Here is a 27,433-nt window from a genome sequence, read left to right as displayed (position 1 = left end):
ATAGGTAAATTTGAATGTCTAAGGAAAAACAGATGTTCAGTGGGACAACAGGAACGATATAAATTCAGACAAGTAGTATAAAGAGACCGACACTGCCACAAACAGGAAGTCAGATGATGATGCAAAAAATGGCATACTTACAAAAAATAATAACAGTTCTTGAAAATTATTATTTATGTAAGAAATATCTGTTTGAAAATGGGAAATTCTGCTATATTTGATTTTCAAAATACTGTAATGCAATGAACGAAAAAAACCACCTCAAGATGATATTACAATTCACACCCTTGTCTCTGGAAGTGGGAGAACAAATGAACTGGCAACACAGCTCTCCAGAGGCAGAATGACGGGGTGCTGAAATCTGTTGCTCTCTCACAGTTGGTCTGTCACATCAGGTGCTGCAGTGTGTGTGCCTCACAGGATATGTTGAACGAAAAGCTTTAAGTCTCCTCAGTAGAATCGCTCTGTCTTCTACAGCAAATTTTACATTAAGATTCTCTTTACATGTGGAAGGTTCTTCTCTTGACTGCCCTGAGGGTCGCTCTGTATCATATGTTGCAGCTTCATAAACTTTCTACAGAGCTGCAAGGAGAAGGAACACGTGTTCATTTGAAATAATCTATACAAAACAAATATCATAGCTGTAGGTCTGGTGATGGTGGAATTTGTGACTCACCATTTCTTTTGTTACTGTCTCTTTCTTTGGAAAGGGACATTATAAATTAATACTTCACTATCGTACCCCCTCAGCATCCTGCCTCTCTCACCAGAGAGATGTGGTTCCTCTGAGATACAATATAATAGCTTTTTCATTTTTAAACAGCTTCAGAAAAAATTTCTTGAGTACTAAATGTTTCATTTAGTAGGGCAGAATTTACTCTTTGACTGAAATGACCAGTTGCTCAACTGTACTTCTCAACTGATGCATAACAGTGAAAGAAAAGAAGCAAAACAACTGTAGATGATCAAAAAGAAACATGTTTATGTAAGACATCATTATGTAACTACCTGTTTTCACTGTAATAGCAAGCCAAACACCATAGACCATCTGCATGCATAAAATATTTCCACCTACATGGCATGAGGCTTTGATAGTCCTTTGTGGACTCCTTTTAGGTTTGAAATGTAAATATGATCTAACTGCTATGCTTTCACTTTAATTTCAGTGGGGCTTTTGTCCTGAGCAATTTGAGTTCAATGTCATTTCTTTTAAGTAAACACATTGAAAGAAATTTGGTCTTTTAGGATCACAAATACCCCAAACATGGGAGTTACAGCTTTTGCATGCTCCAGCTGTTTTACAAATGAAAAATGGTAAGACCTGAGTCTATTCTTACCATTCTAGAAGTGCACTAGAGAAGTACACCATAAGGTGGTATGCCACTTGGCAATGAATTCTATCCAGAAATGTAATGGAGATGTCCCTCTTTGTGTAGAAAATATGTTCTTCACAAACCTAGCTTTAGTCTTTGTGGGAGACAATTGAAATTTCCATTACAGTGAGAGCAAGACAGAGATACCTGGTGAGAGGCAATAAGCCTTATACGTCGCGGGGTCCAAACATTACCTGGACAGGCTGGAGAGGTGGGCCCAGATGAACCTCATGAGGTTCAACAAAAGCAAGTGCAGGATTCTGCACCTGGGAAGAAACAACCCTCAGTATAAATACAGACTGGGGGATGAGGTATTAGAAAGCAGCCCTGAGGAAAGGGACTTGGGGGTGCTGATTGACGAGAAGCTGGACATGAGCAGGCAATGTGCTCTCGCAGCCCAAAAGGCCAATCACATCCTGGGCTGCATCAAAAGAAGTGTTGCCAGCAGATCCAGAGAGGTGATTCTGCCACTTTACTCTGCTCTGGTGAGACCTCACCTGGAGTACTGTGTGCAGGTCTGGAGCCCTCAATATAGAAAGGACATGGACCTGATGGAGCGGGTCCAGAGGAGGGCCACCAAAATGATCAGGGGGCTGGAGCACCTCTCCTATAAGGACAGACTGAGGGAGCTGGGGTTGTTTAGCTTGGAGAAGAGGAGGCTCTGGGGAGACCTCATAGCGGCCTTCCAGTACCTGAGGGGGGCCTACAGGAAGGCTGGGGAGGGTCTGTTTACAAAGGCCTGCAGTGACAGGACGAGGGGCAATGGTTTTAAGCTGGAGAAGGGGAGATTTAGATTGGATATTAGGAAAAAATTCTTTACCGTGAGGGTGGTGGAACACTGGAGCAGATTGCCCAGGGAGGTGGTTGAGGCCCCTTCCCTTGAGATATTCAAGGTGAAGCTCGACGAGGCCCTGGGCAACCTGGTCTAGTTGGGGGTGTCCCTGCTGACTGCAGGGAGGTCGGACTAGATGACCTTTGGAGGTCCCTTCCGGCCTGGACCAATCTATGAATCTATGAATTAAATATTTTATGCATGCCTTGTTTCTCTTCACTGCTTAATAACGGAGACTCGGTACAGTAGCTACTATTAAAGTGCAGGAATGCATAACTTTTGAGGTGTGGAAGTCCTCAAACTTGCATAGGAACATTTTCATAATTTTCTTTAGTTTTGCTCTCTGCTATGGAATTGACTGTCAAGTATTTCTTGTTCCCTTTGTGCCTGGTGAAGTTTCTGTGCTAACAGAAGTGCTTCACATAGTATATGTTGTTTACATTTCCTGAATATATTCAGTACTTTTCTTGATCTAAACAAAGAAACTGGTTATAGCCACTGAGTTGACAGTTATTTTCTAACAGGTAGTTTCATCAGATTTTTGTAGACCTGTAGAGTGTTGGAGTAGCCTGGATGTGAAATCTGTAAGGGGCCATGCTTGCAAGAATCAGTCCTAACCCGGTTAAGAAATGAAAGAAAAAAACATGGAAACATTTTTCCTGATCTAAGAGTTTGTAAAAATCTGTTTCACAAAGCCTGTCTCTTATCTATGTTTCCTTTGACATTATTTGAGTTCTAGTAGGATACATGAAAAGTGTATAAAAAGAAAAAGGATTTAACTATGTTCTTCAAAGTGCTGTCATCTGTTATGTCCATCATATGGAGATGACAGCCCTCACCCTAGCTCCATAGAACTCAGGAGTCTTTAAGTGTAAAAGAAGGAACATGCTGGGCAGGCATAACCTTAATCCTGAGGCCAGTCCCTCTGTCTCCAGCAGCACTTATTCTTCTTTCCCTTTTTGGCTGGACTACACAGTTAATTTTAAAGAGCCACTGTACTATATCCTGTAATCATGAGAAATTTCCACAAAAAAAGATGAGTAGAAAGTGGAGAGTTCAGCAACTTCTAAATGTATGTCTCTACGGGAAAAGATTTTTGTTTCTGAAATAATCTTGAAGAATCTATTTTCAGCAGGTAGACATGGATGCATGTGTCAAAATTGGACAGGAATGATCGCTCTGAATACACAAATCAATACTTACCAAGTAGAGTAGGCATTTGTGTTCAAATGCCTACCTAGCATGCAACATCTTCAGTCACTATTTTGCAACTATTGTTTGTGTGGTTTTGTACAAGCATCTTTTCTTGACAGACTTCAAGACTGACCAACACTTTTAATCATAGTGCTACCTGTTAAGACTGGTTTATTTCTGTTATCTGTGCAAGAATATGAACAATAATCCACCCTCAGCCATCTTCATATCTTATCTTATCTTATCAAAAGCCAAAAGCATGGTTTTAATTTGTGTTTACAATTTCTGCAACATTAGTATCATTTCAGCCAATTTATGAAAGCAGATCAGAGAGTAACATCTTTATATAATGTTCATAATAATTTTTTATAATCTTAAAAAATAAATTATTTACCTGCATTCCTATTTTTATCCATACTATGCTCAGATCAATGGTTCTCTTCACAATGAGCAGTACCTTAACGCACAAGCAGCCGTAGTGACTTTAGGGAGGTTTCCCATCCAACGTAGTTCAGTGCAACAAAGCAAAAATGTCACAGGCTTGTACTATGGCTGCAGTCATGAATTCATGATGAGGCATTCTGAAAGCAATTGTAAACAAATAAAAGTAATCATTCATAGTAGCTAACATCAGGAAAATATTTTCAAAAGTATAATTATGTATTTATAAGTATGGAGGAAGGAAATCAGGGCATAATTTGGAAAAGTTTCAGCAGTTAGTGGCGTACATCCAGCTGGACCCTTTGCCATTTTAGATCCAGTCTTCTGAATGACCCTGAAGAGAAATCTCCAGCAGAAAGTTTTCTGTAATATAGCTCTCATTAAGGTTGTCAAACGGACATGGCCTCTATGAGATGTGACCGTACATGCAATTTTGAGGAAGACTAGGGAGGTGTGACAGCACACCAAGGGATGAAGATTTATTATCGCCTTTTCTTGCAGTGATTTAAGTTAAAACTGTCTTCAGCAAGTCTAACTTTCCCCAGATTTAGGTGAAATGGAGTAATTAACTGCAGCTGTCTCCCCAAAGAACTATGTGCTGTTTGGACTGAGATGAGTTCAAATGGTCTACGTGAACACAAAATGAGAGCAGTCATAATGAATCAGACCAAATATCCTGTCCATTTAACACAGGCCTACATCCTAGACCCAGATGCCTGGAGATAAAACAAGAGGACAACTGCGATAACTCCCAAGAAGAAGTCCTTGCATCCAGTGCTTTGCAGGTCAGGAAGGCAGGACCTTCCAGGGCATGAGGTGTCTTTCTCATACAGAATCAAGCACTTGACATGTAGCAAGTAAAGTCAAATTTTTTTCAGATTTAATATAATTAAACAGCACTCTTGAATTTAATTTTAATAATTGTTATAAAATAACATAAAAACTAAAGCACGACATCTTTCCACCCATCAAGAAAAGTTTTCTGTTTCCTGCAGATTTTCTCTTACATAAGACATATATCCTCAGGTAACCATCAGAAACAGTGCTGAAAGATTCTGAGCTTTAAAATTGCCAGTAAGAGTCTCTAGATTGCAAGTTTAGGGTAAATCATAGCTTTAGATACACGAGGTCATATTCACCTCCAGCGTTATGTACTTGAAATCCCATGGATTAATTTAGCACAGACTTAGTGTGATTTTTAGAAAAGTTCACCCAGAGAGCAATTGCTTCATGTTGGATGACATACTTAAGTCCTTTATTGTTTCTGACAAATCACTTTGCTGCCAAGGCATTTGAAAAGTTCACAGCTCTTCTGTCTCCAAGGTGCAGTATATTTATCATTCAATACTTCACTGGACTTCAAGATATAAGTTTCTCAGGGTCATGTTCTAAAATATTATTATAAAATTATTCACCTTCTAAAAAGCTTATAAGATTATTTCTGAAGTTATTTTTCAGTGGGTTTTGTGTAAACTAGAATTAAAAATTTGATTAGGCAAATATCTGAATCAAGACTCAGAAGTATTCTGCCACATTACTGTTGACAGATCAGCCAAAACACTTGAGTGTGAATGGGCACTACAGACCCATATATACATTTGTGCATCTCTGCTACTGTCTGTATGCACATATACGTACATAAACATGCATAGCTATGGATCTATATGCATACATATATTACTATTGGGAATATCTGTCAACATTTTTGTAAAAACTTTTGTTTGAACTATTTCTGTCATTAACTCAGCTATTAAAAAAATTAAGAAATGACAAAAAGTCCTGGCTGATTATCATCCAAGATTCATGCAGTCATATTTCCCTCAGTTTTTATGAACTCTCAAGAAATATGTTTTATAGAATACATAAATATACATGCACAGCTGGATGTTTCATAACTATTAAAATAGTGTGTGAACTTTCCCTAAAGCAAGCTGCATTTCTATCAGCATATCAGAAGCTTAGGAGGAAAAATTAAGCCATATTGTAACAATTTTTTTAACTTCAGATATAGTTGTTAGTCTTCTCTTCTTTCCAACCAGATCTGAAAATTGTTACAAGCAAGTGTAATTACCTTTGCAATAAAAGCGATTAATTTTCTTCAGAGACTTAACCATAGTGATTCACAATACCGTTATGAATCTATAACATAGAACAATCACTGAGACTTGTGCTGCAAATGTTAGTATGGCTATTCAAAGCTTAGCGTAAATAAATGACTTAATGACTAATGGAGAACTGGCTAACACAAAGTAATCTTCATCCTCACTTGGACATATTTCTAATATCATAGTATACAAATATAATAGCAGGAAAGGATAAAAAGCACACTAGCATTTTTTATTATGTTTGAGATTTTTTTATAAATGTAAACACAAAACACTAAATGATTAAATAACCTCTTCAGAAAATAAGAAAATCAGACACTTCCATGACTGATTATATTCAGTATTCATGCACTATTGGCTAATGTATTTTCCAGACTATAAGAAAAAAAGTTGTGTTTAACACAATTCAAACGTGAGCATTTTCTAAGAATCCAAGTAATCCTTCTAGACACAGTCACGTATGTGCATGTGCACACACACACACACACATACACACACAGAGCATCACCTTCCTCCCACCTTCTGTGTTGCCCCGCACCTGCCCAGACCAGCAAGAAACTCGTTCCATGTTAGCACTGATGCTAACAAATCAGTGTACGAAGTAGTTACTATCCAGTTGCCAGGAATTCATTACCCATAACTGCAATGTTTTCTATCTACTGGAGAGCAAATTGGTTATGTCACATGCAGAGACTCTCACTGGTAGGGAGTTGGCCTTGAGGAATTGCAGGATGTTAAAAGTGTGTCATTCCTCATTGCAGCAATGTTGTCAGCCTGCAGTACATAAAATATCATGTCACATTTATCACCCCGAATCCATACTGTTTATCTGTTCAGTACATACAATGGCTCACAAATCTTGCAGGTCCCACTTTTTAAGAAAACAGCACTTTTCCACAGGGTGATTCAGAAGCCCCAGTATTTGTGTAATAGGACTAATAGAAGCTTTGGCTATGAGCCTTAACAATTATGCGTATTGATCAGTCAGTCATGTAATGTTACTGTCTTCTCTTCCTCTTATGCCCAAAGCTTCTAAAAGTATCCAGGGTCTTCACTGACAGAGAGCACGTATACTCAGTAAAAAAAAATAAGAAAAGAACCAGTTAGTGTAGTTTCCACCCTATGGCAGAAAAGGGGGGAGCAGAGAACAGAAGGGGCAAGAAAAGGTTTAAATATTTTCATGGAAATGACAAGCGCAGTCATGAACTTCAACACTATTTCCTCTGTTCCCTTCTGCAAACGGAAGGAGAACCAAAAGCTTTCCGCAGATGAGGTGTATCCTGGGGAGAGAGAATGGGAGCGTAGGACAGGAAGGCTCAGGGCAGCTGGAGAAGACAGATAGAGAGATCAGAGGTGGGGGTGGGAAAAGAGCAACGCTACACGCAGGGTGCCTGGGATGGGGCTGGGCGGCTGTGAGACAATAATGCATCATTCACTCAAAATAATACAAACACCTAAGAAATAAACAAGTAATACATTATAAAGTATAGGTAAATATAATATAAACAAATATATAAACATATATAAATAAATAAACTATACATGATAGAAGAGCAAATACCTACCAATCCCAACCAATACAGTCTTTGAATAAGTGTAAGAACAGTGTTGGGTTTTGGTTTCCATGGCCTTTGAGTATTCATCACATAAAGTTAGACCTTGAATTAAATTCTTATGGCATATTTTCTAAAAAAAGCTCATGGGAACTTTCAATAGTGTGCTCGTGTTTGCTCAGGCAGCTACTAGATTTACTAGATTTGCATGTGCAAATATTTGAGTTCTGTGCACATTCACGAAAAAGCAGTTATACAGGCTGATATTAAAATACAGTACAGAATGGGAACTTTTAGCCAACAGTCTTGCAGTGTGTCATTAAGAGTACTGCTATCCTGATTATGATAACCAAAGAAAACAAAAAGGAACTTAGCTTTCAGCAGAAACTATTACCCTCAAATAAGAAACAACAGAAATGAAAGGCATGACACAAGACCTCTGCTTTCCTATTAACTACTATAGAATTAAAATTTTGTGGAAAAAGTGCTTCCAGGAATAGATGAACAGAATAGGATTTTCCACTAAGAAGCAGAAAGAAAAAAAAGTGGCCATGACTTTCTGTAGTTTATCACTCATGTAATGAGCTACTTTGACCAAAAACTGTCTGCATACCTAGCTTGTTGGCTATTAAATACAAGAGCCCTAAGAGTTGTAGAATGTATCGAGCTACAATGGGGGAGGGGCATATGTAAGCCTATTTTTAGTTCTTGTCTAGCAGTAAAACTGTATCAAGATGTTTATTACTGTGATTGGTTTTGTTTTTGTTTTAAAATATGACATGAATATTAAAAAACACATGAAGTCCAGACTTGCATTTTTTAAAATAATTAGGTTTCTAGCTTTTGCATTATACAGGACTCTTAAAAACATAAGGTATGTACAAATAATACTGTTTTGACCAACCACATATGAGACCTCTGTGTTTTATAATGGATGTGTGACTGATAAACATAAAAATCTGTTTGTAGTGGTTTATCTTTGGTTTACATGGCCAAATGGCTTTATGATTCTCATGTTGGCCAATTTTTAGGAATGTATCTCCAAACACAGTAAGTCGACAGGCTTTTACTGCCCGTGACAATATTAATGTCCCTATAATTTTTGTAAGCTTTTTTATCTGTCATTCTAGATAGTGTCTGCCCAGTGATTGATTGTCGTTAGATACAGCAATAATTCTACAAACAAACAGTGCAGGTGTCCATCTCTGTCTTACAAGCACAGTACTCATAATTCAGTAAGTGTACTTGAACGAATTTTAAAGTCCCTGTGGACCAGAATAAGAAAAGGATTGCTGGGAAAGGTTACATCCCAGTATAACTGATACTATTGGAAAAAAGTAGGCTATCAGACATTCAATCCGTTCTTCAAGTCTAAAACAGAAGCAACAGATTTCTCTTCAGGCTCAGAACAATTGCTATGACTTTAAACAAAATCTTTTGACCTGTTATAAAATCAGAAGGAAAAAAAAAAAAGAAAAATAAGAGGGGGGAAAAAGGAACTTGCTTACATGAAAGAGCAAAGCAGCGTATTATTAACAGGGCAAAAGGTGTGATGGTCATTAGTACATGAAGACAAGGGGAGAGAGAGGTCTTTGGTAGCAGATAAGCTGCTAAAGATGAGTAATTAACTGGTGATGGCTTTTGGAAGAAATTCTAATGCATCATAAAACCAGGGGTTCTACTGAGTTGGTAATTTTCAGTCCAACAAAATTAAAATATTTTATTTTCTAGGCTATATTGACTCACTGGGTTCAGAGCATTGTTATAGTTCAGTGGCCCAGGAAAAAAGTGTATTCCAGTACTATTTTCTTTCCAACATGGGGAATAAATTACAGTTTAACTTTTCATCATGAAGTAGATAATCTTCCACAGTCACATTCAGTGAGCTGTTTTCCTTGGGTAACAGGTAACCAGAGCTTTTCCCACACCTGCCTCTTCTTTTTCTCTACATCCATGGTTTCAGTTCAGATGGAAATTTTTCAACAAACAAACAACCCTACTGTTTTCCTCTCAGGACCATCACTGAAATCTGATCTACTCCTTATTCAGCAAAGAAGCGAGTAAAAGGACTTAAGACTTTACTTTGTTAAGTATCTCAGAGTAACTGTAGATCAGCCTGCTTATGCCTGCTCTCCTCAGTCATGTATATTATCACCATAATCATCACCATTTGTTTGTATATTTTGGATTCATCACCACTGACAGCTGTCCACACAGAAAATGCCCAAATTAGGTGGCAATTTCTCTTTTTAATTTGTTTTACACCACTTTCAGTTAAAGTCACAAAGTTTTCTAATTAGCACTTACGCTCTTCAGAGTGGGTGAAATGTGTAGCTCTTGCTTTTTATTGGCCTCACAGCTCATATCGTTACTTGAACAACCATTTAAAGCAAGCTTTAATGACTTGTTTTTTCAGGAGGGTAGACAATCGAGTGAATAAATAAAACCTCTTGAATAAGTAAAAGAAGTTGGAATGAACTCCTTAAGAATGCTGCATATGAGTACTCTTTCTGCAAAGCTCCCTTCTTAGCAAAGGACTTAAACACATCTAAATCCTACTGGCTTCAGTGACAGCTGAGTACATGTTTAAGTAATTTGTTGGTGACTGGCCACTGTATTCTGTACCTCACAGAATCTAGCTTTTCTACTGGGTGAGATCTACTGGGTGAGAAATGGGTTTCAGGGGGGATTAATATATAGGATACTGCATCCATAACATTTTTTTCCAGATATGAAGAAGGAAAATTCAAGAAATACACTTTTGAAAGAGAATATTAAACTTCAGAAGTTTACACGAAACTTTGGAAATTGGTTTCTCATATTACTACTATGAAATAGCACCCGTAGGAAAAATAATTATTAATATTTTAGTATATCACCAGATGTCCTTTCTCAACTATTCAGCATCCATATGGCAGCCTTTCTTAAGTGTAAGTGTATTTGTCCATATACAAAAGCAATCTCCTTAGATATTCTGGGCTATCAAAATATGACAGAAAAATGAATATGCCCTTTTCCATGATCTCTTCACTTTAAATCTGCTTCCTCAAAATAGCAGATACTTCCAACTGTATATTCATGGTTTGGCTTCGCAAGTTAATTACCAGTGTTCTGGATCATTGTAAATGAAACCTAAAGGCAAGTCCAATCTACTGAGCTGCAAGAGGAGTCATTTATTTTATAACGTATGACATATCTAAATATACTGTGTAATTACATAAAGTTTTCTGATGCAGTTTAGTTTCAGCTGGCTCTGTATTGGATGAAAAACTTATATAACATAGTGATGAATTACACTAACTATATATATGTAATTTGCAAAACTTCCAAAAAAGAAGGAATATTTTGTATGAAAGTAATAATGCTTACAACAATCATATTAGACTCAGGAATATGAGTCTTTTTCCTTTCAAGGAAAACATTCCTTTCAAGGAATACTAGATTTAAAATGGATTACCACTTATGTATATATATTTCACTGAATAGATAAAAGTGAAGAAAAGCAGTGCAAGTTTTGATATATATTCTTGCTGTGATGACTATTTACCCATAACTGAAATGAATCTGTAGCTCTTTCCTATGGACAGCCTGGTCCAGACTATTCCTTGTGCCGTCCACAATCTGCAGTCCAACGCAATTCTTAGTTGATTTGTTTTCAGGTATGTTCACAGATGGAGGCAGAAGCTGATCCCCTGACTTTGAACAGTTTGATGTTCATTTGGAACATGAGAAAAAGCTAGCGGTACTGTGATAAGGCCAAGACAAGATTTTAAAATGCTGACAGACAGCTTTTCTGACTCACTGGGAAGTCTGCAGAGCTAGCACGGAGACGATGCAACACAACACTTAGTCTTAACTGTGCTTTCACCCCAAATTGGCAAGCAATGCAAGATTAAGCAGAACAAGTTGCATTCAAAAAGAAGAACACGTAGGTAATTATGCAAAGGCAAATCTCACTCAGCGGTGGTAATACTGCTGTCCTCCAGAGATTGCTGCTTTGCCTTTGTATACATAAAGGATTCAAAATAAACAGCCATTCTCCAGGAATTTGCAGGCTGAAGACAGCACAAAACGCATTGTACAGACCTACAATCGAGGCAATGACTAAGGCACCCACTCAAAACTATCTCCCCAAAAATGTCTGCTGTAATGGCTCTCACAAATATTCCCAAAAAAAAGATATTCCAAAATACAGAGCAGTATTGAGCCAGTGATTACTGGCTTCTGCCACCTAATCACAATGTGCAGCTGCACAGAATAATAGTGAAATTAATTTGAAGTTTATCCATGCAATAACAATGTTTCCTGGAAAATGTATGCATATTGCTTCAGATCAAATACATGAACAACTGGTCAGTCTCCAAGCAAGCAAGTTTTACAGCAGCAGTAACAACTGTTTATACAAAGACAGCCTTAACCTCTGGTAAAACATGTCTTCTTTCAAAGGAAAGGGCTACACTGCTATATTCTGTTGAACAAGGTAGAGAGGCTATGGCAGCAGTGACTAAAGCAATAAAGATCAATAGAAGTGACAGTACAATTCAGAAATGAATGTGATTTTCTGGTAGAACAAAATGGTTTGCAATAGGCACTATAAAACGTAATTGAAAGTTCTGTATATGCCTACATTAGGGGCTTAATTCTTTGGAAAACACTTCAGTTACTTTAAATGGCAATTCATGTTTCAAAGGTGCTTAAATTAATAATTGTTCTGTTCTGATTATATGAAAATTCATACTGTATTTCAGAAGATGTAAGAAGTAATGAGTGTTGGTTTAAGAGAAACAGGAAGTAACAGAGTGTGTTGTGGAAATCCTCATTACAGGTTAGTTTGTGTGCTGATTTGAAAGCACATGTCAGTACACACCAATTACATATAAGCCAATTTTTCTATTGCTATTAAATACACCTACTCCTACAACGTTTACTCCTACTACTTCACAACTAGTACTACTGTTGATGATAATGATACAAGATGGAGAAACACAGTTTCATTTAATCAAACAATTTTCTATCATTGTTATTCTATCATTCTGGCAATTTAAACAAAGGAATAGCATAGCTAATTGATCCCATCACAATTCAAAGACCTATTAGCCTCTAAGCTTAATTGCATGTATTAGTACAGCAAAGAACAGAAATCCTTTATTTGAAGTGTTGACTTCTGAGAATCTGAAGGCAGAGCAAGGGCTGACAAATAATGAAACTTGCTCAAAAATCATTAAGTGTTATTATGAATGGAAATCTATTCCATCTATTGCAGTGAACTGGTCATATACAGCCTTATTTTAAATAAGATAATTGTCATACAAACAATGAATCCAGAAAGCATGCTCTTGCTGCTGTTCTCACTGTCAGTAGAATTTAACAAGTGGGAACTCAAAATAAGAAAGGAGGTAATGAAAGCATTAGTTAAAAAAATATTATTTAAATAAGGAACAAGGCTAGTTCTCTCATGTACGGAGAAAGAGCAGGAGAACATAAAAACCAAAGCCTAAAGGACCAAGTTGCCAGCCCGCCCACCTGGACCTCTAACGGGGTCCAGAAGCAGGCAGCTAGAGCAGGGCATAATAGCAGAGCCAGGCAGAGGTGTCTCACCGGCACCTCCTCGGGGGGCTGCCCATCTCCACCCAGGGTCAGCAGCAGCATCCTCTGTTCAACAGCCTCCGAGGTACTCCGTACCACAGAGCGCAAGACAGAAGCAACACAGAAAATGCCTCAGAGGCAGGAGGTGTCTGCACAAAGAAATTGTTTCTAGTGTATTTGCTTTATTTTATTAGAATGAGAAGATTAAAGACTAGGGCTTGGATTTTGTCAATCCAATGTCTGGAAAACATGTAGAGGTTTATTCTCAAAGTGTAAACTGGCTTGCACACATTTTGTAGAATGCTTTCTCCCTTCCATACTTAATAGGAACATACTCGTGGTCAATTTCAGTGAGGATGGTGAATATGATAACTTGCTGAGGTGGTCAGAGTCCTAGATAGCTTTACCAAGTGTCAGAAGAGGAAGGGCTTGTTCACAGATTCTCACAGGTCTTACCATTTATGCCTGCATAATGATACTTGCATAACGGTCCTAATCCTAGTTAATAGGGCATACCTGCTGAGATCACTAATGCAGCATCTCAATGGTAATTTAATTTAAAAGGAAGCTTTTATAGGGTGTCTGCAGTATACAATTTAATTATATTAAGATTAGTTTACTGTCAGCCTCACTGATGGTACTGATAGTCTGGCTATGTCAGCCTTATGTTTGAATATCTAAAATTTATCATTTAAATTGTAGGCCCAGGACAAAATAATCAGGAACTTTCTAAATTACATGTTCACAGTGGAAGAATGGTCAACATACCCACTTGAAAGCATAGTTTAAAGGAACGGCAGGGGAGTGGATTTTATCTTCTTTAAATCTGGACAACACAGAATTTACCCAATTTCCATCTATACCAAGTCTATGATGTACTATTGTACTCCTGCTTTTTGACACAGGATTATAACCAGGCTATTATGCTGGTCGCTTCACACTCACTCTTCATTCCTGTAGGACAACATTCTGCTCTAAAAACATATGCTTCTTATAGGAGTGAGGGGGAAAAGGTTTGCAGGAGGAAAGAAGAAAGCCCTTTACTGCTAGTAACGCAGCCAAGTAAAAGCTGGGTTAGCTGCTTGGCCCGGAACAGAGGACAGAATCCACTTAACATTATGCATGAATGTCTTGAATAGCACATGGGACACGCAGACAACACCTTGATGGGGATACCACCCAGAGCTGGTCCACAGGGTTTGGTGAGGTCACCAAAGCAAACCCAATCCTGTCCCCCAGAAACATCATCTGCTGCTAGGATGAGCTCCTGAGGAGGCCAAAAGTCCTTCTTTAAAAGCTCTTAGTATGTCGCTCCTCTTCAAGCATGACCTCAGGAAGAGAAGAATGTGCGTCATTGAGAGTTTACCCTATGTGTTCACCCATGACAATGTAGGGAGCATGATAAAAAACGTGTTGGAAGAAAATACCTGAAGGCATGCTGCCATCCAAGACCACTGACTACCAATTTCACAAGATGGCACAAGTCCTCTCTTGGTTTCTGCTGCATGATGACAAAACTTCAACAGCTTTCCCACCCACCTACTCTGCTAACCACAGTAGCTTATACACAAAAAACTCTTAAGATAGGCATACAATGTGTGTTTATATTTTTGAGGGGGAGAACAGAGCTGAATATGAAAACAGAAGGAAACACCGTAGCTCATTTCAAAACAATATGAGTGCTTTGAAATGGGCTCATAGGATTCGTCTGTCAAGGGCAGCACCAGGCACGTCACCTTTACAGCACCAGGTAGCAAGTTAGGATCACCTTTCAAAATCCCAGTTGTAGATCAAGATACTCACACCCACACACGCGTTAAGTCCTGCTTTAGGTATATAAATCTACCACAGGGTTCTGGTATCTCAGTTCACCAGCCAGTGCTGCAAAGGGGTTAAATGGATCAGTGACTTTTCTTGGTCGCTCAGAACCTGCTCACAGTGGTCTTTTGTGGAAATCTTCAACAAGGAGTGATTCACCCTCTAGTTTCATCATATGGAGCTTTGTTGGCCTGGGGGAACTATATACATTGTCAACGGTAGGGTGAGTTTTCTTAATGGCACAGCAGCACAAGGCTGTGAGTTAAATAAAGCAACTGTTCAGCTGGAAAAGCTTATGAAAAAATACTGGTCTCTAGGCTCAGGTGAATAATTTGAAGAAATATACAACTGATAAAGATGGAGACTTTGCTGAAGATACAGGTATTGTAATTTGAGGTTAATATATTTCCCAAGAGATTTAGAGAGTGAGTCTGACATTACAGAATTTTTCAAGCTGTTAACTTAAAACAATATTTATAAGATATCCTTCCAATGTTTTAAAATGGGTATTTGGAAACCTTGATGATTTAATACATCTGATAATTATAGTGCAGTAATTACAAATTATTTTGTTTCCATTAAAGACTATGAATGATCAAAACCTGGAAGGAAAACCAATTATAAAGAATTCAAAAGGAAAAAGGAGCTATATCCAACATGCATTACTTCTCCTTTAGATCCTTTAAGACTAGATTCTAGTGCCTTGTGGGCACTAGAATGGAATTACTGAAATATTGTTCTTTTAAAATATATATTCCTGAATGTTTCAGAAGCAATTTATAGAAGAAATTTGGAAACTTATCTAAAGCAGTAAAGCCAAGTTGTAAAGTGTTGGGCCCAAAACTATTGCTTTGTGAAAAGCATGGTCTGAAAAGCTGATCCTGGTCAAGACTTCATTAAATCAGCCACTGGCTAAGACATAGAAAACAACCACTTTACTGAACAGGCAGCAGAAGAAGGGGAAAAAATTCCCTCTGCTATTGCATGCATTTAATTGTCTGATGTCATCCATGTATGTAAACAAAATAATAAAGGTAAAGCAAAATATGGTTTTTGAACAATCATTGAGGTTCTCGCAAAAATACTGATAAACAGATTAAATCCATGTTTCCAGTGGAAGTTCAGGTGCTTTTGTAAAATTAACGTTATATATAAACACAAATCAGTGTTTAAGTGCCAGATGGTTAATGAAGGCCAGCCAGGCAACTTCCATAATTCACAATAATGAGTATGGTAATGAGCCTGCATTATAAACTGAACAGCCGAGTGATACATAGTGCCTACTTGAAGTAACAAAGCATTTGGAGTGTTTGAGATTAGCAAAAAATGTTGCACTACGACAACAACAACAAAAAAAAAAAAAAAAAAAGGAACATAAGTGGTAGATTTGGTTAAGTTGAATGAATTGTTCCTCAAAATTTTTTACAAATATTATAAATTAATTTAATCTCCATTAATAGCAAGCAACTAGAATTAAAATGAAGTGACAGAAATTTAAACATTAAATTAGTTCTACAAATGCTTCCAATAATGAACAGGTTTTCCATTCCAGCATTTTCTGTTTTCATTGGCTTTGCTAGTGGCAACACAGACTCCCACTGCTTTTTTGGGGCTTCATTGTTATGAAAGTCAGGTTTGGTGCAACCATGATAACAGCACATCTAGTACTTGTCTGCGATAACGGATTGATGTAATGATCTATTTGCATGTGCAGTTACAAGATGATACCTGCAGATTAGTCCTACAGTTGAAACAAACCATTCCCAATGTGGCCCCTGCATGGGTACACTTTTTAAAAGAAAACAAGGTTGCATTCTTTTCTTGGCTATTGACAGGGACCAGTCCAGATCATAGATCGTGTCCCAGATACCTAGGAGATGGCTGGGTAAAACGTGATGCTGAGACACAGTTACGGGGTAAGAAAAGCAAAGACCTGTGGTTCTACCGGAAAGCTGATGACTTGTGAAGGTGGTTCCACTTCTTCCATTCACAGGCAGTCTCTGGTGGGAACTCTATACTCTCCAGCTGTCAAAATGCTGTTCCCCTTCCTTAGACACAGGCTTTTGTCTTCAGACCATGCCTGAATAGCTGCTTTTACCTCTGCAGCAGATGCCTTCACCTTGACCCTTTTCTTTTTCAGACAGCCTTTTAGCCTTCTGAAATGCTCATGTGATCTGACACATCTGTTTTGCTTTTCCTTCAGAGTAACCTTCAGAGTGGCAAAACTGTGATAGAACAAAGGGTTCCCCTTTCTTTCCTCGCTGTCTTCAGGATTTTAATGTCCTTTTTACTAGTACTCATGTTTTCATTTTCTGGCTAGCTGTTCATGCTAGGTACCTCTTTAAGAACAGATAAATTACAAGGTGCTGGCATTTTCATTGGTCTACATCAATATGTTAATAAACATAGGCTCAGCAGATCTATACTGCTACCAGTTCTAACACCATTATTTCTAAAGCATTTATTCATGGAATAGCTAAAGCAAGTTAGAATTCTATTTAGAAAAATTTGGATAAAGTCCTCTATTTGGGCTATAGAAATGGGGATTTAAGTGTAAAATTTTAATTGGATTCAATACCCCGTTTATCATTGATTGAAATTCTTACTTTTTCACCAAAATTCTTGCCCTACATCTTCTAGATCTCTTAAAGTCATTAAAGTTTCTGTAAACAATCAGCTCATCATTTTCCTAACAACAACTTTTAAACTTTCAGAGTCTATTCGGTCACTTCTTTACACCTTATACAGCCATCATTCAGTTGCAGCCTGCTGATTTTTTTTTGGAGTTAGCAGATTTTCCTGCAGCCTGGGCTGGTGAGAAATATGTTTGACACCATTTTATCAGGAGTCAGTTTGGAAATGAAACCACTGTTGAAAACAGACTAGTGGCACTCTCTGCTTCTTCCAACAGCTCTGTGATCTGTCTCTTTACTATATTCCACATCCTCCTTCTTACCCTTCTGTCTTGTCAAACAGATGCTGCATGGTCAATAGAAACCAGTCCAAAAGATGCCTATACAAGAATACTACACTTCTGCAAAGTGGGTGCTCTCAGAATGAAAGTTCAGTATTCCCTTTGGATTCCTTTCACCCAAGGGCATCAGGGTGCAAAGATTTTGCTTTCTTTCTTTCATGCTTAAGGCATGTGTTCTTAGCCTTATACCTAGGATTAGACCTGTAGGCAAAACCCCACTTGTTTCAAAGAAGTGTCAAAGCAAAACTAGTGGAATGGAATCATGGGCTTTGTGCAGCACCTTTGCTTTAGCCATACTGTTCTTCCATTTCATTATTATTATTAGGCACTTCAGGAGCCCATTTTTCTGTCTGCCTCATTAATCTTTTTCTTGTATTTCATACCCTATTTCAGTCATTTCTGTACATTATTGTATGCTGTTTGTATTTGCTTGTTCTGCACAGCATGCCTTCCATTACCCAGTTTGTTTTCCCTTTGTTTCAAGCCATGTGGTTTCCCTGGATTCCCTTCTGGATGTTGGCTGCTTTGTTGCTTCTCAGCTTTTCTACATGAGTCATTTCATTTTGGCTTTTGAGTCTGTTGTTCAGCTTTGGTACATATTTTAGACACATTATATCACAAAATGTTCCTAATTCTACTTTAAAACCAGTGACTGCCATTACAATATTAAATGATTTACTTTTAATTTAGATGTATCAATGAAATTATCAATATTAGTAATATGAATTCAGGTGTGATTTGATGGGGAGTGGATAGTATTATGTCAGTGTTATTAACAGACTTTGAAAATGCTTTTTCAATATCTTCCATACACAATATAAATAGGGTAAATCGAATTTGATGACCGTAAGATTTCTATGTAAGCTAAAGAAAAATAATAATTTTCTGTGGGAGGAATAATAATTAGTTACTAGTAAGACATAAACCTCTGGGACAAACCTGAGAGATACTTTAAAATCCCGGCAGTGACAATCTGCAAGATTTCAATAGCTGCCTAAGAAAAGGGTCAAATAAGAAAGATAATACACTACTGACTGAAATAGTCTGGAACTACTTCAGACAGAAATCTTTATCCTAAATATTGGTGGGTTGGTTTTGCTGTTTTCCTTTACTGTATGCCTGTCAGTCATTCTAACTCTCCCTCTTTTGCTTTTCTCACTCCCCTTGTCTTCCCCTCCCATTCTCCTTTTTCTCCTGAGCATCCCTCCTTCTCTCATTTCGCTTCTCTGTATTGATTGTTATCAGATTCTTAATAGTCCACAGGTCTTTTATGCTATTCTGGTTTTACTACAAGGAGAAACTAAAAATGAATACATTCTACAAGCAAGGACATCTAAGACTACATCTTGAACCAATGTTTTCAGAAGAGGATCACTCAAATTCGTAATATTATGAAATTTGTTCAGCATACTTTTTCTTCTGAGTTGTTTTTTTAAACTATCTGTGCTGCTTTCTGGTACACATGCATTTTGCCATTTAAATGGAATGATAATCTGTTGCATTCTAGTTCTAATATACTTATAGGAATATATATAACTACAAGTACTACTACAACTACTAAAGTCTTTGTCTAATACATTTTATATATGCATTATATGATACTTTATAACAAATAAGATATACAATTTTAAAGAAATACAATTTACCTCACGGAATACAATATTAATGGTGCTGCTACTATTGTCATTATGTTTGTGTAATGAGCTTAGGGGTCCTGGTAATACTGAGCTCTGTATAGATAAAGAGCCTTTGTTTTGAAGAATTTGTAATATATTCATTTCATTCAGGTACACATATTCCACTATAAAGTTACATGAATTTTATATAATCAAGATGATTTATAAATAAATAACGAATGACTCCAGAAATACAATTTTAAAAGGTAAATTCAATGTAATTTAGTTTCTCTAAAAGGGATTTTAGTCTCTCAATGGGATTTAGGATCTCTTGAAATTCAAGCTTTGTGATTATAAAATTGTATTTTATTAAATGCCTCACAGTTATGAATCTAAAATGAGTTGTCATTATTGCTTTTCAGTGTTATTTGTATAATCAACTTGTTTCATTTGAGGGAAGTCAGGGATTAGCTATTTCTTCTTTAAAGCCTTCCTGAGTATTCTGACACACTTTGATTGAATACACATGATTTTTCTGTACCTTGCAGGGATTTTTGCTCAGACCTGTGTCTGTGAGAATGGGATAGGAGATCAGTACAACTGTCTTGATATTTTTTGAAGAGTATTAATTGCTGTATATATAAATTAAAACATTTAAAATTAATTGTGAAGGATAGGAGAAAATTAAAAATGGATTCAGAATACAGAGACTTTCTTATGTGTGATTTGTGAAGGAGGAAAGCAGGAAAAAAGATTGTTTTCTGTCTTATAATGATTAGATAAAAAGCAAGAATAATTACCAGCTCAGTGGGTAGGCTGGTACAAGGGAAGAAACACTCATCAAGCAGTTGTTTTTTCAGCTTCAGCAGATTGTGCGCATAAACACACAGACACCCCCCTTGGTGAGTTTTGCTATCCTGTAAAATCTAATGAATTATCTTCATGGCACATTTTGATGCATATTGTTCCATAAGATCAGTTGATGTCATTTCAGTTTTTATATTGTCTAAGACTTAACTAATGGCTGCAATTCAAATTAAGAGCAACAAGGTAGGTATGGAAATGATGAGTGCATTTTCCCAAGTCTTTCCAGATTAAGCTCGTTACCAGCATGAAATACAACGATGACTCTGTGAATAATTCTTAATAATCTTAAGTATAAAATGTAGACCAATCTGGATAAACCCTAGTGAAATAATGCTTCTGTTTCCCTACTTGGTATTTTGGAGTTTGTTCACATAAGAGATTACTTCTTTTGTCAACTATTTATTCAAGTAAATTTCTGAGAAGATCTAGGAGTTCTGTAAATTTGGTACAGAGTAAACACATTAATATTAAACAGTATGCTATTTTGTCCAAAATTGCTTGATGTACCTTACATTCTTTGTCAACATGCCCCAAAGGGTATATCATATGCATTGCTCACAGGAAGACTTTCAAAAAAACAGGTTACAGAAATCCAGACTTGGTATCCAAGACAAGAGTGACCAGACCAACACAAAAGACCAGATACAGAATTAGGTTTGTCAAGTTAGATAGTTGGATGGCTACAGTTGAATTCATTACTGCATGTCTGTTGGAAGCCAAATTTTCCTGTAAGTGTTGCACAGACTTCTAAGTATGAATTCACCAAAATAGTAAGTTTCCCACCCCCATATCAGCATACCTTCTCAGGCTTCAACTGGCTATAATTCTTCTTTATGTAGTGTGTATTATTAGTTTTAAGATGAGGACAGGACAATGGAAATATATCAGCAAGTAAAAGAAACCAAGAAAAATTTAAAAGTATCCACCTTCTAGTAACTTTCTCCTAGCAATAGGCATGAGGGGCTGTAGGTTCAAGGGTTGTTGAACATCAGGAGAGAAGGAATACTTAGTGAAATTAATGGTTCACATCACCCTGCTACCAAAGCATGCTTAGAAGATGTTTGCTGTCCCCTCCCCCCTATTTCTTGTTCCCTGTCATTTAAACCAATGCTTTATTCTCTTTAGAGTACTGGGTGCAATATAAACCAAAGACAGCACATAGGTTTTTGTTTGTTGTTTTTTTTTTGTTGTTTGTTTGTGGTTTTTTTTTGTTTCTGTTTCAGTTCCATAAAATCTTTCACACCCTGTAATGATTTAAGGAACAAACTATTTTCTCACTAAATTATATGGTGTATATAGCAACACACAGTTAATAGACTATCCATGTTTCTTTCAACCAAAGATCAAAATGATGTACCAAATTCTTTCCTCATTGGTACCAATTTTAAGCCCATCATGGAAGGATTATATGACATTTTACTGCTATTCTAGTTTGTTCTTCTCAGTGATGCAAACTCCATACTTGGATTTAAACAGATCTTAAAAGTTAGAATCACTCAGACTTGTTTTCTCTACTTGGTATAGGGAAACACCCATGAGCTGAATTGTTTCAATCTATTAATTTGTCTAAAAATAAAGTGTCTATACAGTAGGGAAAAGAGATGAGTGCAAAGCATAAGACAGTAATCCTCAAGCAGATGAGGAAACTAAAAGATGTCCCCCAAGCAGAAAGTATTATCTGTCTTCTCTCGACTCACCTAATCTATGCAAATTTGCAATGTGTTCAGCAACCAGTAAATGTGGTCACAGTAAAGATGGATGTTCTATATAAGGGAAAGGCAACGCTTACCCAGATGCTGCAAAGCTATCTTAATTTGTGGCTCCTTTAGACCAAGAACAAAGCAGATTGCCTGCAACCATAGCTACTAGTTCAAATGTCAAACTTCTCTCTTAAACGTACTACAGAGGCGGCGGCAGCTGACAGGCAATCCAAGTGTAGAGGATAAGTGGATAATGGAAATTCCAGGAGAGATCTCTTGCAACAATTGAGGAAAGCCAAAGGTGAAAAGAAATGCTACAGCCACTTGCTTGTGAATGTTTGTGAATATTGCTGCTACGTTCTGCTGTTAGCAGTGCAAATTCAGTATTGTTTCCATTGTCTTCCTGTTCCCCTGCCCGAGCAAACGCTTCTGTTTCTTTTTTTTTTTGCCTTTATTGCTGGAAATGCAGACTACAGCAACAACATGAAGTGAAAATCTGACCCACGCAGCAAAAAATGAGAAATGCAGCCGGGGATTCTGTTACTGCCTCATGTCTAAATGCACAGAAATTCTACTATCTACACAAGCAGAGGAGAGGCTTGTAAAGTAAAGGCTCCTTTACTTACGGTGATCCTGCAGGAACACAGTCTTCACAAGTCATCACCAGTTCCTAGCAGGCTTACTGGGCCAGGTAGCAAAACACATAATTTTGAGCAGGTTTAACTTTTGCTCTGTTTTGTACTGCTTTTGTATGGGACAATACTAATGCAGAGATCTGGCCCTCCCATGGCTCTGGAAGGTCATCGTTATTTTCACAACTCATTTTGAAGGAGGAAGTGAAGATTAATTTATTTTTTTATACAAGAGAATCCAGACAAGAGAGCAGAGGAAAATGCCAGAGACAAGTCCCACTGTGAAGCATAGGGGTAGGACAGAACAGTTCAAGTAGAAAGCAGCATTTCTTTAAACGAAGATCCTTGTTTAATGTGAGTTTTAACCATTGTCACACTGACAGCTGGGGTGCTGAATACACTTGCTCGAGATACGAGCAAGCATTTGCATGTCTACATGCTTATGTGCAATTTACATAGTTTTTTTGAGATACATCACAATTTGCATCACTTTTTCTAAAGTGCTTGCAATATACCAGATGGAATAATTGTGTTTCTTTTCTGAAGGACTATTTTAAAACAAGATCCAGTGCAGTATTTTATTTATAATCAAAGAGAAAAGTAAGAAGCAAGCCATGAATGAACTACACAAAATACTATTTTATTTTGTCAGAGGTCTTATATGTCATTTGACCTCAGTGAACAATTCCTGCTTATTTTCTTTCTGGACTAAAAAACTCTTTTTTCCACATCCCAGGTTGCATTATAACAAAGTCAAATGCCCTTTTGTCATGGTTTAACCCCAGCCAGCAACTAAGAACCAGGCAGCCACTCACTCCCTCCCCCTAATTTGGATGGGGGAGAGAATCGGAAGACTAAAAGCGAGAAGAAACTCGTGGGTTGAGATAAAGACAGTTTAATAAGTAAAGCAAAATCCGCACATGCAAGCAAAGCAAAACAAGGATTCATTCACTGCTTCCCATCAGCAAGCAGGTGTTTAGTGATCTCCAGGAAAGAAGGGCATAACAGTCACTTGGGAAGACAAACACCATAACTCCAAATGTACCCCCCTCCTACTTTCTTTTTCTTCCCTCAGCTTTATACCCTAAGCATGATGGCACATGGCATGGAATATTCCTTTGGTCAGTTGGGGTCAGCTGTCCCAGTCGTGTCTCCTCCCAACTTCTTGTGCACCCCTAGACTCCTCACTGGTGGGGTGGTGTGAGGAGCAGAAAAAGCGTTGACTGCCCAGCAACAACCAAAAACACCAGTGCTGGCAACACTATTCTCATCCCAAGTCCAAAACACAGCACTACAACAGCTGCTAGCAAGAAAGTCAACTCCATGCCAGCTGAAACCATGACACCATGCATTAGAATTTGAAATGGTCCTTTTTCACTGGAACTGCAATGCTTTAACAGTAGTGTCAGTTGCTTCAAAAGAAAACACAAGTAGTCCTGCAGTAAATGGCTTAAGGAGAAAAAATACAGTTCAAGAAAAATCTTTAACTAAAAGAAGGGTTTGGTGTACCATAGTCCACTTTAAAGTCCACTTTAAGTCTTCTTGAAGGGAAAGTTAACTACGTGAAGCTCGGCTTCAGCCACCTTGTTTCAGATAGCCAAGCTGGCTCATACAAAGCTAGTGAGGGCACCTCTGTAACACATTACAGCAGAAGTATACCTTAGCTTTGATTCAAAGTTCATATAGCCTTTCAAATATAGCAAGGTTATAAAGTCAGTTTGTTTACTGACATAAAAAAAAATATTTTTTTTTTTCCTTTTCAACACATTCAATTTGGTTGTATATCATAAAGGTCTGAAAAAGGTGTTTCACAAGCTATCCACAAGCTGGTGTGTGTGACTAGATGCCATAACAAAAGAAATACCATTTGAGAGTCAAACAATTCGCTTTCCAAGTTTCATTCCTATAGATTTTGTGAGTATGCTGATTAGATGCCAGAAACACATAAATAAAATTAACAAAGAAATCTCCCACCTTAGGGCACCATCTGATCCTCCTGCAACTCTGTGTGAAAGTAGTCAAAAGTCAAAATTTCTAGTGTTATTATTACCCTTTCCCCCGTATCTTCTGAAGGCCTAAATAGTGCATGTCCACCTATGCACACCTCTTTCTGTCACATAGCTAAAATTATGACAGTACTGCATGTGTTTTATAGATTCTTTTGGCTGGGTTCTACATATTTGGAGATTTGCATAATCTTCACAAAAAAACAAAAGGGAAACAATCCTTTTAAAACTACTTTGCAAGGCCATCCTGAAAAAAAAGAATGGAGTTACTTAAAATTGCTCTAAAAACTTGTTGGAAAGCTAACAACCTTATAAAGTATGATGTCACACAGCTCTTTTAAACTAAACTTTTCCCAAATAATTTTTCTTCTATTAGAAACGTGACCTATGATTTTTCGTATAACTAAGATTTACACCAGATCAGGGACAGCATAAAGTTTCCATTTCTTGTAGGTTTAAAAATATTGCCAGCCTGTTTCTGGTAAACACACTTGTTTCACACAAGCTCCTTAAAATTTTGTAGTAACTCCCTGCAGTGAAATCAGTGAAAATGGTGCTGAGTCACAAGGACACCACTATTTACGGCTACAAACACCAAAACCAAGATACTCCTTTCCAGCAGCAAATTTTAGATAATGGTCTTTTTTATCACTTCTCTCTCCTTACTGTCTACCTACAGTGCAAGTACAACTTCTTTCAGAAACCAAACATGAAGCATGAAGTCCTGAAACAAGTCCCATTAAAAACCCTCACAATATTAAGATACAATGTTCACTTTGCAGAAATGATGCCAACAGCAGCAGATGTAAAAATCCATCATTCCTCCTGTTTTTATGAAGTCGAGAATACGAATAGCCTATTAGCTTGTGTGTTGTGCCACTATGCCTGAGTATAGCAGTATTATTCAGAGGGAATTAGCTGTAAGTGTACCAGTAGGAGGGTATTTGTGTCATGAAAGAAGTACAGATGCAAGAAAAGACTTTAAAATGTTTTGGGAATGGAGAATTTGTTAGACCAAATGTGTAGAAAAACACGTAAAAGAACTGCTACTGGTGTGCTTTCTTTTAAAGGCAGCACTGCATCTAAGACTAGGATACAACGCAGAACAAAATGTCACCAAAATATAGAAAAAGCGTAACTTGCAGTGCCATTTTATTTTAAACAGTATTCTTGTAAAGTGGTTTTCTATTTTCCAGGAAGGCCATTCTGTTTCATCTTGTTCCTCACTAAAATGCTCAGAAAATAACTTACCCTTGAAGGATCTCTGGGGACAAACTCGCTGTGTTATCCTGAGTGGACACAGTCCTAGTTGGGATATTTGGTCAAGAGAACAACTGGAGATTGAACACTGATGGCAAAAATAGAAATGAATTGTTAAGCTCCTAGGACAGCACTTTGTGCCCTTCTGGGCTCTTCATAACTTCTACCCATGTGTCCCTTGCTGACAGCAGTAACTCGCAGCCTGTAAAATACAACCTTTGGAATGGCATCAGTGCTGGGCATCACTGCTGTCCCTGGCCCCTGCTCCCAGTAACAAGAGCACTCATCTTTTGGAAGATGTGGATGGTATGGAAGACCTCTGATAACTACAAAATAAATAGAGTACAGTGCAGAGCCTTCTGTCAGCTGCTTTGGTAAGCCACTCCTCATCCATGAAGCTCTGGCTGCCTGTGATTACCATGCTTTGCCTTCTCTATCATCTGTAAAGAGAAAACACTCCACACTGAATATAGTTATGAAAGTCAATATAAGGTATATATTGCAGAAATTATATAAAAATCTAATTTAGTGAATAAATTATTCTAACAGAATGGAGGGAGAAAGAGCACTGTAGCTCTTCCCAAAGTAGCACTGGGAAGGGGGGAAGTTAGCAAGAGACAGACAGCAGAAAATGCAGAGAAGAAAACATTGTCATTAATGGCTTGCACAGTTTGCAAAGGAAAAAAGAAAGGAAGCAGTTTAAAAAAAGAAGAAGAAAAAAGGAAGTGATGGTGGACAGACAAGTTAGAGGCTATATCCGAGAGGTGAACTGCAGCAAAATCAGTATAGATTTTTAAAAGAAAAAAGCTTTTGGTTTTGAACTGTATTCTTAAAGGGCTGAGGAGTCATTTCAAGGTGATCTGTTTCTATTCTTAGTCCAAGTGGTAAGATTGGTTGCAGAGTTCTGCAGGTAAGAAGATGACAGAGGAGTTACAAGGACGACAAAAGGGAATTAAAGGGAATGTAAAGACAATCCGGCCGAACGATTTCAACACTGTTGGACAGTGCACTCGAACACAAATATGTGCTGACAGTGGGAAAAGCAGCGTAGTTTAGGAACCAGGACTCCATTGCTCTGAAAGAAACCAAAGACAAGTCAGCTGTCACAGTCCCCTCAGAATCCTCCTACTGTTGTAATACAGCACCTTTAGCATTTTCTGGTGTTATTTCCAAATGAAGCCAGCACACTAGCCAGCAGCAGAAACCAAGTAACTTTTGCCAGCTACCCTCACTACCTGCTAATTGCAAGTGGGGCCTGTAACTGCAAGAATGACCATTAACCAGACTCCACTATTATTTAACAACCTCTTGGCTTAACAACTTATCTCTAGTTTAAAAATATAGTTTGAGCACTGAAACAGAGTAGCAGAGTTAAGAATTTTCTGGAGTAGTATCTAATGCGAGTGTGTACATTCCCATTTTACACAGTAGCCTCCACACTTCCGGATGCAGATGTTTTCATGTGCTTGCATCTTG

The sequence above is a fragment of the Numenius arquata genome, chromosome Z (assembly GCF_964106895.1).
Source record: "Numenius arquata chromosome Z, bNumArq3.hap1.1, whole genome shotgun sequence".
Lineage (NCBI taxonomy): Eukaryota > Metazoa > Chordata > Aves > Charadriiformes > Scolopacidae > Numenius > Numenius arquata.
The sequence above is the reverse complement of the archived record's forward strand: the minus strand, read 5'-3'. Positions refer to the sequence as shown.